This window comes from Trachurus trachurus (assembly GCF_905171665.1).
Source record: "Trachurus trachurus genome assembly, chromosome: 16".
Classification (NCBI taxonomy): Eukaryota; Metazoa; Chordata; class Actinopteri; order Carangiformes; family Carangidae; genus Trachurus; species Trachurus trachurus.
This window is the reverse complement of record NC_139902.1, coordinates 30,835,005-30,849,082: the sequence shown is the minus strand read 5'-3', so window position 1 is coordinate 30,849,082 and position 14,078 is coordinate 30,835,005.

Here is a 14,078-nt window from a genome sequence, read left to right as displayed (position 1 = left end):
TTAATTTTATCACTACTTTTCACTATTTTTTGTACCTTTTGTGCTTGAACTTGACACCACGTCAAGTTCATTGTGCTGTAAAGTTACCTTTACTGCTCTTGGCAATGAAAACTTTTCTGATTCTGATTCTGTATATTGTAACACACTCTGTTTGGTTATTTTCTGTATATATTCCAATTGTTTCAGTGTTATAATTGCATCTTACTTTCATTTTACCTCTGTTGCTACCTGTTTATCTTTATAACATAAGCTGCTGGACTCTACTTTCTAATATCAAACTCACTTCAGCTGACCTCAGTCATAAACATGTCATTAAATCAATAGTATTCTGATAATGTGTCAAATATAACATATTTATAGCCTACATATATACACATACTTTATATTATGAGCTGTTATTGAGTTGCATTGCAGTAACAGGTGAGTGGCTACTGAAAAATCAAAAGAGCAAACAATATAACAGGAATAAGATCAGTGATGAGAATATAAACAGAATAAAAAAAAATTAAATAAACGTCTCCCCTTGGTGCTAATTAAGTGTTATTGATTAGACTGAGCTGTTTCTAACTCTGCTGTAGCTACCGTCTCTCCACAATGACGCTGCAGCTTCAGAGGAAACATCTACCAAGTTCAAACATCTGCAGTCGTCCCCACGGCGACCGACTCAACATCCTGCTGTTGGGATGTGGCGTCCTGACCTGAGCTTGAGGAAACAGGTGCGTTTGATTTAAGCTGCAGCGCTGAGGGACATTTAGACTGAACTGATCTGCATGAGAAACAACAGGCTCATTGTGTGGATATAAATATATATATATGTATACGGTACAGTAACTGTATAAATAAATAATAGAGTGGGACAACAGGGATGATTATTTATTTGATATTAAGACAGATACTGTGTTGAACTCCACCAAACAAACAAAATCTCAAGTCTGACTCCACTACTGTAGTTTATTAATTTTTTTTATGTTTTGGCTTTTCACTGTTTGCGAACCATTGGATTTCTATGTGATGTGATAAGTTTAAATCAGAAATCAATAGGTAATCTATACAGTATGAAAGAAACCTCCATCAGTTGTGATTTCAGTCTTTTTTTTTTTCCTTCATTGTCTTTACAAAAAGTATAAAACTGATTATGTCATTCTGTTGGTCGCATCCCAAACCATCAATATGATACAGTATGTTGTCCAGGGCATCTCCGTGGCAACACAACAATAAAACTGCTATTAAGTCATTTTGCTCCTGTGATTTGGATATTGCAAATTTGATTACATGTGTGACCAATAGTGGAGCAATTATTGTATTCTGTCTATTGCTGTTGATCTGATTCACTGTTATATATATTACAGTAGTTTTAACCAATCAGTGGAGCTTTATCCAGAGTTTATTTACCATGACAGACACTGTAGAGACATAGGCTACATTTAAATTGTTGCTACTGGACAATTTAAACAACACAAAGCTGCAGAATCGTCCACAACATTCGGTCAATCATCCCTTTCAGTGCTGGGTACACACCTATGGAATTCTTTACCACCAGAAATCAAATCCCAAACAGAATTAAAGATGTTTAGCGCTAAAGCTGCAGAAATGTGAACATTAACTTCTCTCAAGTCACTGTCAATACAGCATTTTACTAATGTTTAATGTATTTAATTTGTGCAATTTCTTAATCTAAATGTTGTAGCTGTGTTTACTTATTCATGATAACTATTCACTGTATTTGTATTATTGCACTTATTGTAACGGTATTCAGTATCTTTTATCCTTCTTTAGCCTGACCAGGGACAAAGACAAAAGGCAAATAGCTGAAGATGGACGTCTTGTATGCATCACATTTTTCATTCTTTGTGGCAATGTTGTATGTATCGTCCCTGCTAAATAAACATTAAAATAAATAAATAAACTCTACCTTGTTGCCCAGATAGAGACTTGATGATGTCATTATAAAAGCTGAAACGGTTCTGAATGTGATAATTAGACACTTGACAGGAACAATTAGCTGGAGATGTTTTACAGTGCAGTCAGATCATCACTGCTGCTGCAGGTCGACTCATGATCCACAAGAGAGAGCTCTCCGTGTGTGTGTGTTACTGTGTGTGTTACTGTGTGTGTGTGTGCAGCATCCTGGTGTCACATGGTTTCCAACCTGCCTGTGTTTGTGTGTTTGTACCGTTTCCTCGTCTCTGCAGGTTTCCACCTCATCACATCACATGTCCCTGTGTGTCTCCGCCCGGCTGAAGCTGCGTCAGTCAGATTTATGTCGTCTTTTAATCACAAAGCCGCTCTGAAAACAGGACAGGACATGTGTCTCCGTCTCCTCACTGAGAAAACGGCAGAAAAAAGAAAAGAAGAGGAAGAAGAAGAGAAAGTGTTTCAGCCCCTCCTCCTCCTCCTCCTCCTCCTCCGTTAATCCACTCTGTGACTGCGCTCGGCTGATTGCCACACTTTAGCCCTAATTGAGGGGTGCAAAGGCTGAAGAGGAGTGGGGGCGTTTGTTGACTCGGTTGCCATGGACACTGAGCGTTGCTAGGCAGCCGGCGGGATGCTGTGGAACAGCGGAGTGCGGCGGAGCAGCGGGTCACCGTGGAGAGAGAGAGAGAGAGAGAGAGAGGGAGAGAGGGAGGGATGTGTAGTGCACCCACACATCTCTACATGGAGGAAAACACACCATCACATCTTGACTTCTACACTAATACACCTGATGATTAAGGAGAGACACTAACAGGCAAAAACACTGTTTTTCATGCACTGATCAATTTAGAGATTTTAGGCTATTTTTCCTCCTTAAAGGGACAACGAGGAGTTTTGGGAAAGCGAAGCGTTTTCACACTACATTTATGAGCCTCCGTGCGCAAGACAGACTCATGTTTTCATTCATCAAGAATTAAAGTCAGATTCGGCGGCGTTATTCTCATGACTCGCCACGAAATCGAAAGTAAAGAAACGCTGGTCGGGTCGCCCAGCATTTCCACCACCACTAATAATAACAAAATAACCATAGAGACAAAACCATATATTTATCAAAAATGGGCCCATTAACAAGTGGTAACGTAGATTCATCCACATTAATATGAGACTTTTTTATAACCAAATAGAAACTCCTCGTTGTCCCTTTAACATGTCTTCTTTCAGAAAAATCAAAAGACATGGTCAAAAATCCACATTAAGGTTTTTTATTTTTTTTTACTTCATTTTGTCTCTTTCGTCAGTAGATTTCTCCTAAATTCACCAAAAGTTAAAGGGATATTAAAGTATAAAAGTATAAAAAGTTAAAGGAAATTTCACTCATTATCTACTCACCCTCATGTGGACTAAGGGCTGGGAGAAGTTTTAGAGTCCTCCATGGCTTCTCTGAGTTACAGCGGGGCTCCGTGCAGCACTGCATGGAGCTCACTTTTCTTCGTAACAAAAAGACACATCAAAAAACATCCAAATACCTCCATGCTGCTCGTCTGTAATGTCCCTCTTGTATTGAAGCCCCAACATGAGAAATTGTTTAGAAAAAAATTAAATAAGTCTATATTTTAAGCTTGTTTGTAGCGGAAGCTCCCAGTGTCTCAGTTCACTGCTCCCATGTTCTTCTCACTTCTGCCAGCCCTTAGTCGACATGAGGGTGAGTAGAAAATGAGTGAAATTTGAATTTTGGAAGAACTATCCCTTTAACATGCTACTGTGACACACTGTGCTGTGCCTGTTGTCTGACCCAGGTCATGTCAGGTGTCATTGTAAAGCTCTCTCTCTCCTGAACAATGATGTAGGCTCCAAAAATTGTCATTTCCTCCGTGTCCAAAACCAATTGTAAAAGTAGGATTGACAATAACAATCTATGTTATTTTGCAGTACAAGTCTTTAAAGGCCGTTTTCTCAAAAAGAGTTTTTCAGACTCAGACTCTGAGCTAGAAATCTCCACTTCAGCAGCTCTGACAGACACCAAACCTTCCACTTTGATCCCTTTCTATATCCTGAAGGTTTTTACAGAGGTGATTGTTGATATATCATTCACAGCCTGATTCATTTTATTACTAAAAACAGGGCGAAATTAGATTTTTTAGGGCTGGTGACATTATTTTCTCATTTACAGAGTGATAAAAAGAGATATCCAAAATCCTCCTCTGTAAAAACTTCTGACTCTAATATGTCCACAAAATAAAACAAGAATTTTGAAAGTGGCTTTATCCATTTTACAGATTTCTGTTCTGGAAATGTATGCAAATTAGTGCATATTTCATTAGATATTGCCTCATTTACATATTTAAACATAAAATTGGACAAAACTTGTAATACAAAAAATATTTGTCTTAATGTAAGTAATAAACTTGTGGAGTTTCGTAGTGATATGTGTTAGTTAAAATGTTTTACCCTATTCACTATAACTTAAAGCTGCAGCAGGGGAGTGGTGGTAGCACAAATCTGTTTTTAATTCATATTTTTTATGGTTTGAAGCTGAATTGTGCAGAAAAATGTCCCTGAAAGAGAGAAAAAAAAGTAACATGAGACAGTTTGTTGCTACAGGATTAAAGTCTAGAAAAACATCCATTGAGAACTGAGCCCAGGAGATTAGTGTCAGACTTATCTACAAGTGCAAGTGAGGAAGTGAAGAGGATCTTTCATAAAATAAATCCTGAGTGTCATGAACAATGATATTTAGTCTTTTTGTGGAACGAGGGAGAGAATTTAGATTTTAGTGCTGAAATGTGAAATTGAAAAAACGACAGAAGAAGATCTGGTTAAAGCGTGGTGGGCATTTCACACACACACTTCCTGGTTTTTGGAAGAAGAAAATGAAAGAAAAAAAAGAAGTGAATGAAAAACGAAGCGAAGGCTGCGAGGCTTAGGAAGTAAACAGGAAGGTAAACAAGCAGGGGGGAGGATTAGGGCAGACTGATAAGACGGAGATAAGGAGGGAAAAGGAAAAAAGTGAAAAGTGGAACTGTCAAGAGATAAAGGAAGATAAGGACAGAGAGAGAGAGAGAGAGAGGAGGAGAGGAGGAGAGGAGATAAGAGCTGCTAGGATGTCAGACTGAGGCTCATGGAGAAATAAACAGCTACAGACATTAATGGCTGGATGAAAACGACAAATTAACTTAGTGAAGGTCCAAAGTTTCACAGTTTTCTTTCTCTGACATTTCTACTTTCTCACCCTACTAACTGTTACGCAGAACATATGTGACCTCTGACTCAACATACAGTTATGTACCGTTCTATAATGTCTTGAACACTTTGCTTCTCATACAGCCAACACGCAAAACATAAAAAAACATGTTCATATGGAACGATACAGGTAGTATTTCGTGCTGTTCATACTTTTTGTGGTAATGTATTTTTTTTTTTTCCTTTTACGTTACCCTCGCAGTAAATAATTGTAATGTAAAGTGTAAAGTAGTTATTTATAATCTTATTACGGTATGTTAAAAATGTTTGTTTTCCATTTTTACGAGCTGGACCCCAGGAAGATTAGTTGTCACCAAGGCGACAGCTAATGGGGATCCATATTAAACAACAACAACAAAGATGAATCAGTTTTCAGTGGTACCAAACCTGCAGATTAATATACCTGTATTTAAATGATGAGCCAAACCATTATGAAAACCACTGCCCAACATGCTGTTGGTAGGACTGTCACCATCATGAAATGTTAGTTAGTTACCATAAAAATAATTGCAATTAATAATTATATTGTCTTTTTCTGATCGTTTGTTTGCCACTATTATAATATCAGAAGAAGAAGAAGAGACATTTATTGGCTTTGCAACTTAATCCATGATGCTCATTGGTCGTCAAATAGCCTACTACAAATGAAGCTCCTTGAGATAAACAGTTTGTGGCAATTTGTGTCCAATCATGTGTCATTAAACTATAGAAGAGGACTAAGTCAAACTTCAAACGATGGAAAACACGGAGGAAACAGTGATGGAAATATGACATGTCTGTTCTTGTAGCCTGACAAGCCAGACTATATTATTAACATGTCTAGTCTGGCAAAGACCTCGGCTCAATCCAGGGGGCGGGATGAAGGCTGTCTTTCAAACGGCCTCTGCACCAATAGGGTAGCGCTACGACCAATCAGAGCAAAGAGCAGGATGTCGTTAGCCTGACAAGCCAATTAAAATGTATGTCGTCATGGCATTAAGCCCGCCCAACTAGTCTGGGGCCGTTGGCTGCTGTTTTGGTAGGAAACGGATCCAGGGCGAGAGAGACAGACCTTTCCTTCAAAATAAAAGCACCAAGCTAATAAAATGCGGTAAAACTCTTTAATTTAAGGAATATAATTTACAAGAAAGTCCCCGAGCCATTAAGTTAACATTTTGCTTTTATTGTATTACAAGTTAATGTTTATTTTATAAGTTTTATGTTGGTGAATACTTTTATTTTGGTGAATTTGGTGATTTCGGTATCCGCTACAGACAGGAACCAGAATGTAGACTAATTGGGAGGTAACTGACACCAGGCTCTTCGTTTGTCTGAAGAGCCTGGTGATGCGAGGCTACGCCCAACGACTCTCTAAACAGATAGAGCGCTGTGATTGGTGAACACAAACGGTGTTCGAGACTCAAAAAGTTCCTATGGCTCGTTTCTAGACCCACCTACGGAGCAAATAGATTTGCTGCCGCTAGGGTGCAGATAGATTTCTAGGCTACTGTTCTTATCCACCTTTTTCCGAACGTCAAAAACGTAGCCTGTTTTGCCGGTTTTGGAATGTTATGTTTACGTTTCCATGGTTTCAGTAGCCGCGGTAAATGCATGAATTTTTTTTATTTTTTTTCCCAATGAAAATCTGTAAAACGCATGGATCATCACAGCAGCTTTTAACAGTGGATATCACACAAATTGACATCCGTGTTAAAAGCCAGCGTTAATAGATCCATGCGTTTACCGCAACTATGACAACGCCTGAAAACCATGGAAACGTAAACGTAAAATTCCACCAAACCGGCAAACCGGAAGCCAGTTTTGACCATAGATGACGTTCGGAAACTTGTGGATACAGATGAATGGAAACTACTTGAACGACTATGCAAAATGATGAGGCGATTAGCGTTTGTAATAACTGTGAGTTCTACATTAGAGGTTGAAACTGCTCTCTGATCCATGGAGGCATGGACTCTGCAGAGGCTCTGCTCATGTGGATCACTCCTGATGATACACGGATCCAACTATTGGATGGATGGATGGATGGATGGATGGATGGATGGATGGATGGATGGATGGATGGATTAGCATTGACACGTGAAAAAGAAAGCAGATCCATGCTGCCATGTTAGAAAATGTAAGCTAAAGACATGAGAGAGGAATATTACATTTGACATAATGACACTGCTGCAGAAACTGGTCTTTAGTTTAATAACATAGATCCAGAGTTAAGCTGCCGTCATGTAGGAGAAGATGTGAACAGTGGACGACTCTCTCCATTAAAAGGTCCTTCTAATAGAAAGACTTAAAGTGTGATGTGTCGGTCAGGAGGTAGCCTATCGTGTTTTCACTGTGTCCCTGATAAAATAAAATAAAAAACAGTAATCTAGCAGCTGGACGCTCACAGAGCTGGTCCCCAATGAGGAGGTCACGGACCCCCGTGTGAACCACCAACATGGATTCCTGGGTCACGGCTTAAAGTCTCTGATTTGGGTAAATAAATGTACTTAAAGGTCTGCTGATCCGGAAAGTAGAAACAAATAGCAGATGTGTTTTTGCAGCAGTGGGAGTGCAAAACTGCACGATCCCAATAGTCTGACAGTGACTCATGTGCATATGAAGTCATTGGTTTGCATACATGTTAGTTTACACAGATGGACACACAGAAAGTCTAAATAATCTGCTTTCTTCAACCTCAATGGAAAACATCAGGACAGATGTGAAGGAGAATTCATATGGATTTAGGAAAAGACAATCACGGTGCACTCATTTTAAGCTTCATATCTTTAAACTAACTTTATATCACTTGGATGATAAAATAAATCCTCCTTTCCTAACCACAAAAACAAAACACACAGGACTGAAATGTTGAAACATGATGGAAAAATACAAAATAAAGAAAAACTGACATTTGTGAATGGGATTTAATGGAAAAACATGTATTTAAAGCTCCATGAGTTCTTGATGATGATATTCCTAGTTGTTTCTACATTGTTGTGAATCTGTCGTGGTGTGTTGCTTTAAATGTCATTAGCTCAAGGAATTGTTATGCCATTTTCTCCCTTCCTTTCCTACAGGAAGGTCCAGTGTTTCCTAGGCTGAAGGAGATAAGATAGGAAGCACTAAAACTCCTTTCAAAGCAGCTCTTATCACGGCTGCTGCTCAGATAACTCAGCTCATTTCACTCAGTTAAGAAGCAAAACAGCATTCTTTGGCTGCAGCCATGGTTTACATGCAACAAGCAAGATAGTTTACAAAGTCTTGGATCATTTTTAAGAAGGTAAAATAAACACATTTACTACATGAAGTGTTCACTTTACTAATATGAGCCACAGAGCTTGGCCATTGCCCAAAAAGTATCGAGAACACACGGTCAAGACACCAAACTATCTCCAACATAGGACATAAAAAAAGTTTTTCTGAAGCCAGTAAAAAGAACCACTGGGCTTGGAGCCGAGAGCAACGGATAGAAAGGCTGTGAACAGCAGCATTTCATTTAACAAAAGGTAAAACACACTAGAATAAAATGGGTTTTCTAAATATTCATGTTTCCAATAACAGGGAGCACGCACAGATTACACAACCTGACGTGCTGCTGATTCAGATACAATGGTTAAAAGTGGACTCTTATACAAAATGACCCAATCATTCTCTGTTGATAGTTCAAAAGCTCCCTGGCCTTATTATTATTTTTTTCTAAACCCATTCCCTCTTCTTCAAAATGAACACTCCCTGAAAGCAGCACAGCACAAAACAACTATTTAAAAATGAAGGTCAGGATTTTATTTTTTTACTTGTAAAATAGCCATGCAGACAAAAACAGCGTGCTCAATTGCTTGGACAAAATCTACTTTGTATGAACAACAACAGAGAGTTCAGTGTCGGGGTTTAGTTTTTCCGAGGTTCCCTGAACTGCTCCAAACCATTCTGCCGTGACCGCGCTACTTTACATACCTCAAAAACCGCGCGAAAACCAACGCTGCATTTTCGCAAAGGATTCTCATTCTGGAAAAAGGAAGCCACTCTGACTCACAACGTAAGTTTGTATCGCCATTACTGTTAGATTTGTTAGGCTACGTTTAATGATGTTTGTGATGCTTTGTTACTTGTGACCTGTTAAGCTAGTAGGAAGCTCCAAGACAGGTTTATGGCTCCATACCTGTCCTGAAGTCCGACGTGCATCCATTGCTCGAGTATTTATATTCCTCTTGTACGTGAGTGTCTGTCTGCAGATAAAAGGGCTTGTCATAAAAATATTCCATGTCACGATTAACGTGTTTTGGTGTCCGTTATCGGCGGCAATTCCCCCTCAAAGTATCAACATTTCCCTCCTTCCGGGTGCCGTAGTCTGTCGCCATAGCAACATTCGAACGTTCGCGCTGCGTGGCCGTTCGATCAAGAACGATGTGGGCGGAGCATGTGGGTCTTAAAGGGACCAGAGCGTCCACAATGCCTGTAAGATATACAGTAAAACTACGTCTATTTTTCTAGAATAACACACTGAACATTAAAAAATGGCTGTAATATTTAAGCAATATATCACGACAGGCCGTGGTATATGCTCATTATACCACGGCTAAGGGGCGTTGTTCAGCCCGACGCGAAGCGGAAAACGGTTACCAATAAAGGCAATATGAAGGAGGGATATGCAATCAATTTCATGTAGTTTTTATTCAACCAGAAATACATGTTATTCAATAAAATAGCCTCACTGTGAAAAAAATAGTCCCACCTCTCCAGACAATAGCTCTAAGTTAGCTCTGCATCTCGTGTTTTCCTCCACTTTTTTTCAGGTGAAAGTCACTGCTCAGTCCCCTCTACCATTGTCAACCCTCTACTGAGGTGAAAGTTCACCTTAAACATGTGAATTCAACTACTTTAGTCCATTTTTTAACATTGTAAAAACATCAACTGTCTTTTGCTACGGACTGCAACAGTCCGTTGTCATGGATACAACAACTTCTATTATACCAGTCTACGTGCCTGACGCGGAGTGATAGCCTACGCTGTGATAAGGCTTTAGAATAGTAGCCGTGGTATATGCTCATTATACCACGGTTAACAACCAATCAGATCGCCAGATTTCACCTTTCCGTTTTATAAGTCCCATTTAGAGTTGAGGTAATTTAAATATGACCATTGCACTCCAGTTTATAGGCTACATAGGCTTATTCAGCTGCGTTAATGGTGTTGTAAAAATTATTAGTTTATCACGGACAAAAACAAGACCGCTGCACACAAAGAAACATCACAATAATCACAAGACAGTGAGTGAAGGTTTATTGAGCTGGCTAATTACTGTGCTGTGCTAATCAGTGAGCATTTACAGCAACCTCTGTGTAACACAACAATATTGTAGTCTGGCTAAACAGTAAACACCCATGAATACCTGGCATTAGGTAACAGTCTCATCTGGTATCTGATTATCTTTTACTGTGGTCTTGAGAATAGCCTGCACTGCACTGCCTGCAAATGACTGCAGAGTCTGAGGAAGCATTAGAGTGACTGACTCTGACCTGCCACCACTTCATGATCGTAAAGGAAAAAGTCGGTCCTCACTTCTGCTTTCAGTGTTGCACAACTAGTTTCTTTCCACAGTTCATCAGCCTGTCACACACTGTTAATAATTCAACAACTCAATGAATGTGTTAGGTACTTTTTTTTTTGTTTTTTTTTTTGATTTGCATCACTGTGGCTTACGGCTGTGTGATGCTATACGGACAAAGCTAAATGCTAATGCCAGAATGCTGCCACCATGCTGACAGTGACAATGCTAACACAATTGCTATGTGTTTCCTAGCTTAATATTAGCTAAGTGCTCATTAGCACTAGTCCAATTTAGCTCATTTTGGACCCAAAAATAGAACTATTTGTCACAGAAGGTTTTTCACCATACATCATTACTATGAGGTGTCTAGAACAACATACTAAAGGTCCTAAGAAATCCTAGTTGGGGAAATATGTTTAATTTGCATCAATATTTACTGTATAAAGTCTATGGTGCCGACAACAATACACCCCAATGGGGCTATTTTTGTACTTTACTCCTATGACAATGAAACTTTACATGATGAAAGTATCCATGAAATGTAACATTTTTGTATTACAAGTTTCTTTGAAAATGAATTTGAATATGCAAATGAGCCTTACACTAATCAAATATTAGTCTGTCGTAAAACGTTATTTTGCCTGGACTACACAGTTGATGATAACACAAGCCGAAATCATTTTCTATTAAAGCACTGGACAAAAATATGAATGATGACTTTATGCTGGTGCCAGCTGTGCCAGATGGTAGTGCCAGTAGAAAGGTCAAAGGGCATCATCAAAGTTATTAGGAGTCGTCCTCTATGAAAGACTTGGAAATATAATGGATACAAGTTATGAGTTAGAAAGATTCCTGTCCTTGTTGTTGAGGGAGGTTTTTGAGCATCTCTATTTGAAAATATTTACTCCAGAGCATCAGGAGAGTTCAGAGCCTCATTTATCATCGTGTCTTCATGAGATGCAGCCTGTAAACCTTGTGAGTTCAGACAAACATGAAGCAGCTCAGTATTCTTCACATCAGCAGTCCGTTCAAAATGCATCTCCACTTGATTGCATAACAATGGGTAATTTCTTTTTTTTTTGTAATGTCCTCCACCTCCAGTCATTGTGACCTTCTGCCCTGCTCAACACATTAGCAATCTTCCCAGAGTGTTGTGAGCTTAATGTTCAGGCTGAAGGACAATAGGTGGGTTATTGATTGATTCCTGTTTATATCTGTGAACTCTCTGTTAAACACAACCAGCCGAGCTTATTATTCATCCCAGAGCTGCAGTTCACACAAACACCAGCTTATCAGAATTTCAATAACTTCCAATTTTTCATCACAGCAATGCGTAATTTGTTTTTTTTTTGTTGTTGTTGTTGCTACCTGTTCTTTATGCCCGTTTGTAAAAGCTGAATGTGTGTTTCTTTACACTCTTCTGCTTTCCCCCCAGATGTTGGAGCAGCTGCAGGGGCTTTGCTCCCATTCAGACACACTGATGTGGCGTGATAAGGTCTGGCTCACGGTCGTCGTTCCAGTTCATCCCAGTGGCTTCAGGTCAGAGCTCTGTGCTGACCAGTCAGGTCTGCCACAGCAAACTGGGAATTAGCTTTTGTTTATGGAGCTGCTTTTGTGCAGGGGGGGGCAATGAAACAAGAAGGAAATACAAACGGTTGTCACATTTATGGACATATAAAGTAAAATATACGGTATATGAAGAGTTCATTTGCAAAAGCAGATAAGTGCCATTTAAAAAAAAAAACGAGCTGATGCTTTTGAATTATTCTTTACATAGTGTTGTTTTCAATAAAGCTTTATTTTTTTGAGTTACATCTGTTTTTGTACATCTCATCTCCTTGGTCAAAGCCACTCAACTTTGGTTTGACTGATGTCACCTGGTGTAAATAATAATTAAAGATTTTCAAATATTTTAAAACACTGAGTTATCTGCTTTTGCAAATGAACTCTTAATATATAACGCATATACAATATGCTTATTTATGGATTCTTATATTGTAGACATGGTGTAGACAAATATAATCCTAAAGCCATATTTATTTTCATATATGTTGATGTTACATACTGTGAGTTCAAACAGTCTGTTACCACTTTTATAGAATAGGAAATTGACACCAGAATTAATAAGAAAACATAAATAAGCATGATTTTTATACTTATTAGAGAAAAATTGCACATTTTACTATTGGTATTTCATATTATGTACTTATATCTTTATATATGATGATAATAGTTCAATTTGTAGGTCATATATTTGGCAATATCCCTCTTGATTTAGTGATGTATCATATTTCTGAAGGTAAAATGAATGCAGTGTTTCTGAATGATGTTGCTGTGTCCTCTACAGTTACCATCCGTTGTTTTTTAGCACCATGTGGTGGAACTGAAGACTTGGACAGTAAAGTAAAAAAACAACAAAAACAGAGCCAGGCCAAAAGTAGACAAAGATATGTGGACAAAGGAGACATGAGTTGACAAGGCTGAACTCTGTTTTTTATACCATATAACACATTCATCCCCCTCAGGCTTTTTATTTGACCTTATATTCAAATGAAAATGAAATACTTTAAAGAGCAACAGCATCTAAGCATTCCCTCTGCTGTGTACTGAAGAGGCATCTGACCTCTTTACATCTCTTAAGCTGGGAAAAAGAAATATTATGATCTGGACAAGTGTCTTGCACTCGTTGAACTGAAGCGGTTCGGCATTGGTTCAACAGGGGGCGCCAGAGAGTGGTTATTAATTGGCCTGATAGAGCAAGTTGAGCTGGCTGGCAGTGTTTTGAACACCAAGGAACAACTTAAAAACCACTATCTATTTGGGACAGTGACTATTGGAACAAGGACCTAGGTAGCAGCAGGATCAGTAGCTCAGAGTGTGACATCTAGACGGGGGTTCTGCTTCTTGTTTTATTTCGTTTTTACATTTTTTTTCCCTCCAAACTCCAAAGTCTGGCTGAGCTTGTTTGTTGTCATTTTTCCCGTGGTATTTCCCTGACCCCCGGGGGCCGAGTGGCTGACCACTGGACTAACCCAGCTGTACACACACACAGGGCGGCGTGAGAGGAAGACAGCGGGGGACGTCCATCTGACTGACTGCTGCAATTCTCCTTCGAAAAACCCCCATGGCCATAAGCTTCTTATGTAAAGCAGAAAACACAGTGTAATCTCCCTCTGTGCTGCTCTCCTCTCTCAGCCTGGATCTCAGCCCTTGTCACCGCTACTACTACTACTACACTAGTTACTTCATTACCCCCACGTCTCTCCTTTCATTACATTTAATAACATTTAGCAGCACAATATTGGGCTTCTCCAAGTCGCAGCAGGACGTGTTTGCCCTGCACTCGTCTGACTCTGCAGGCCGGGGTCTTATCTCCTCTTATCTTATCTTATCCTGG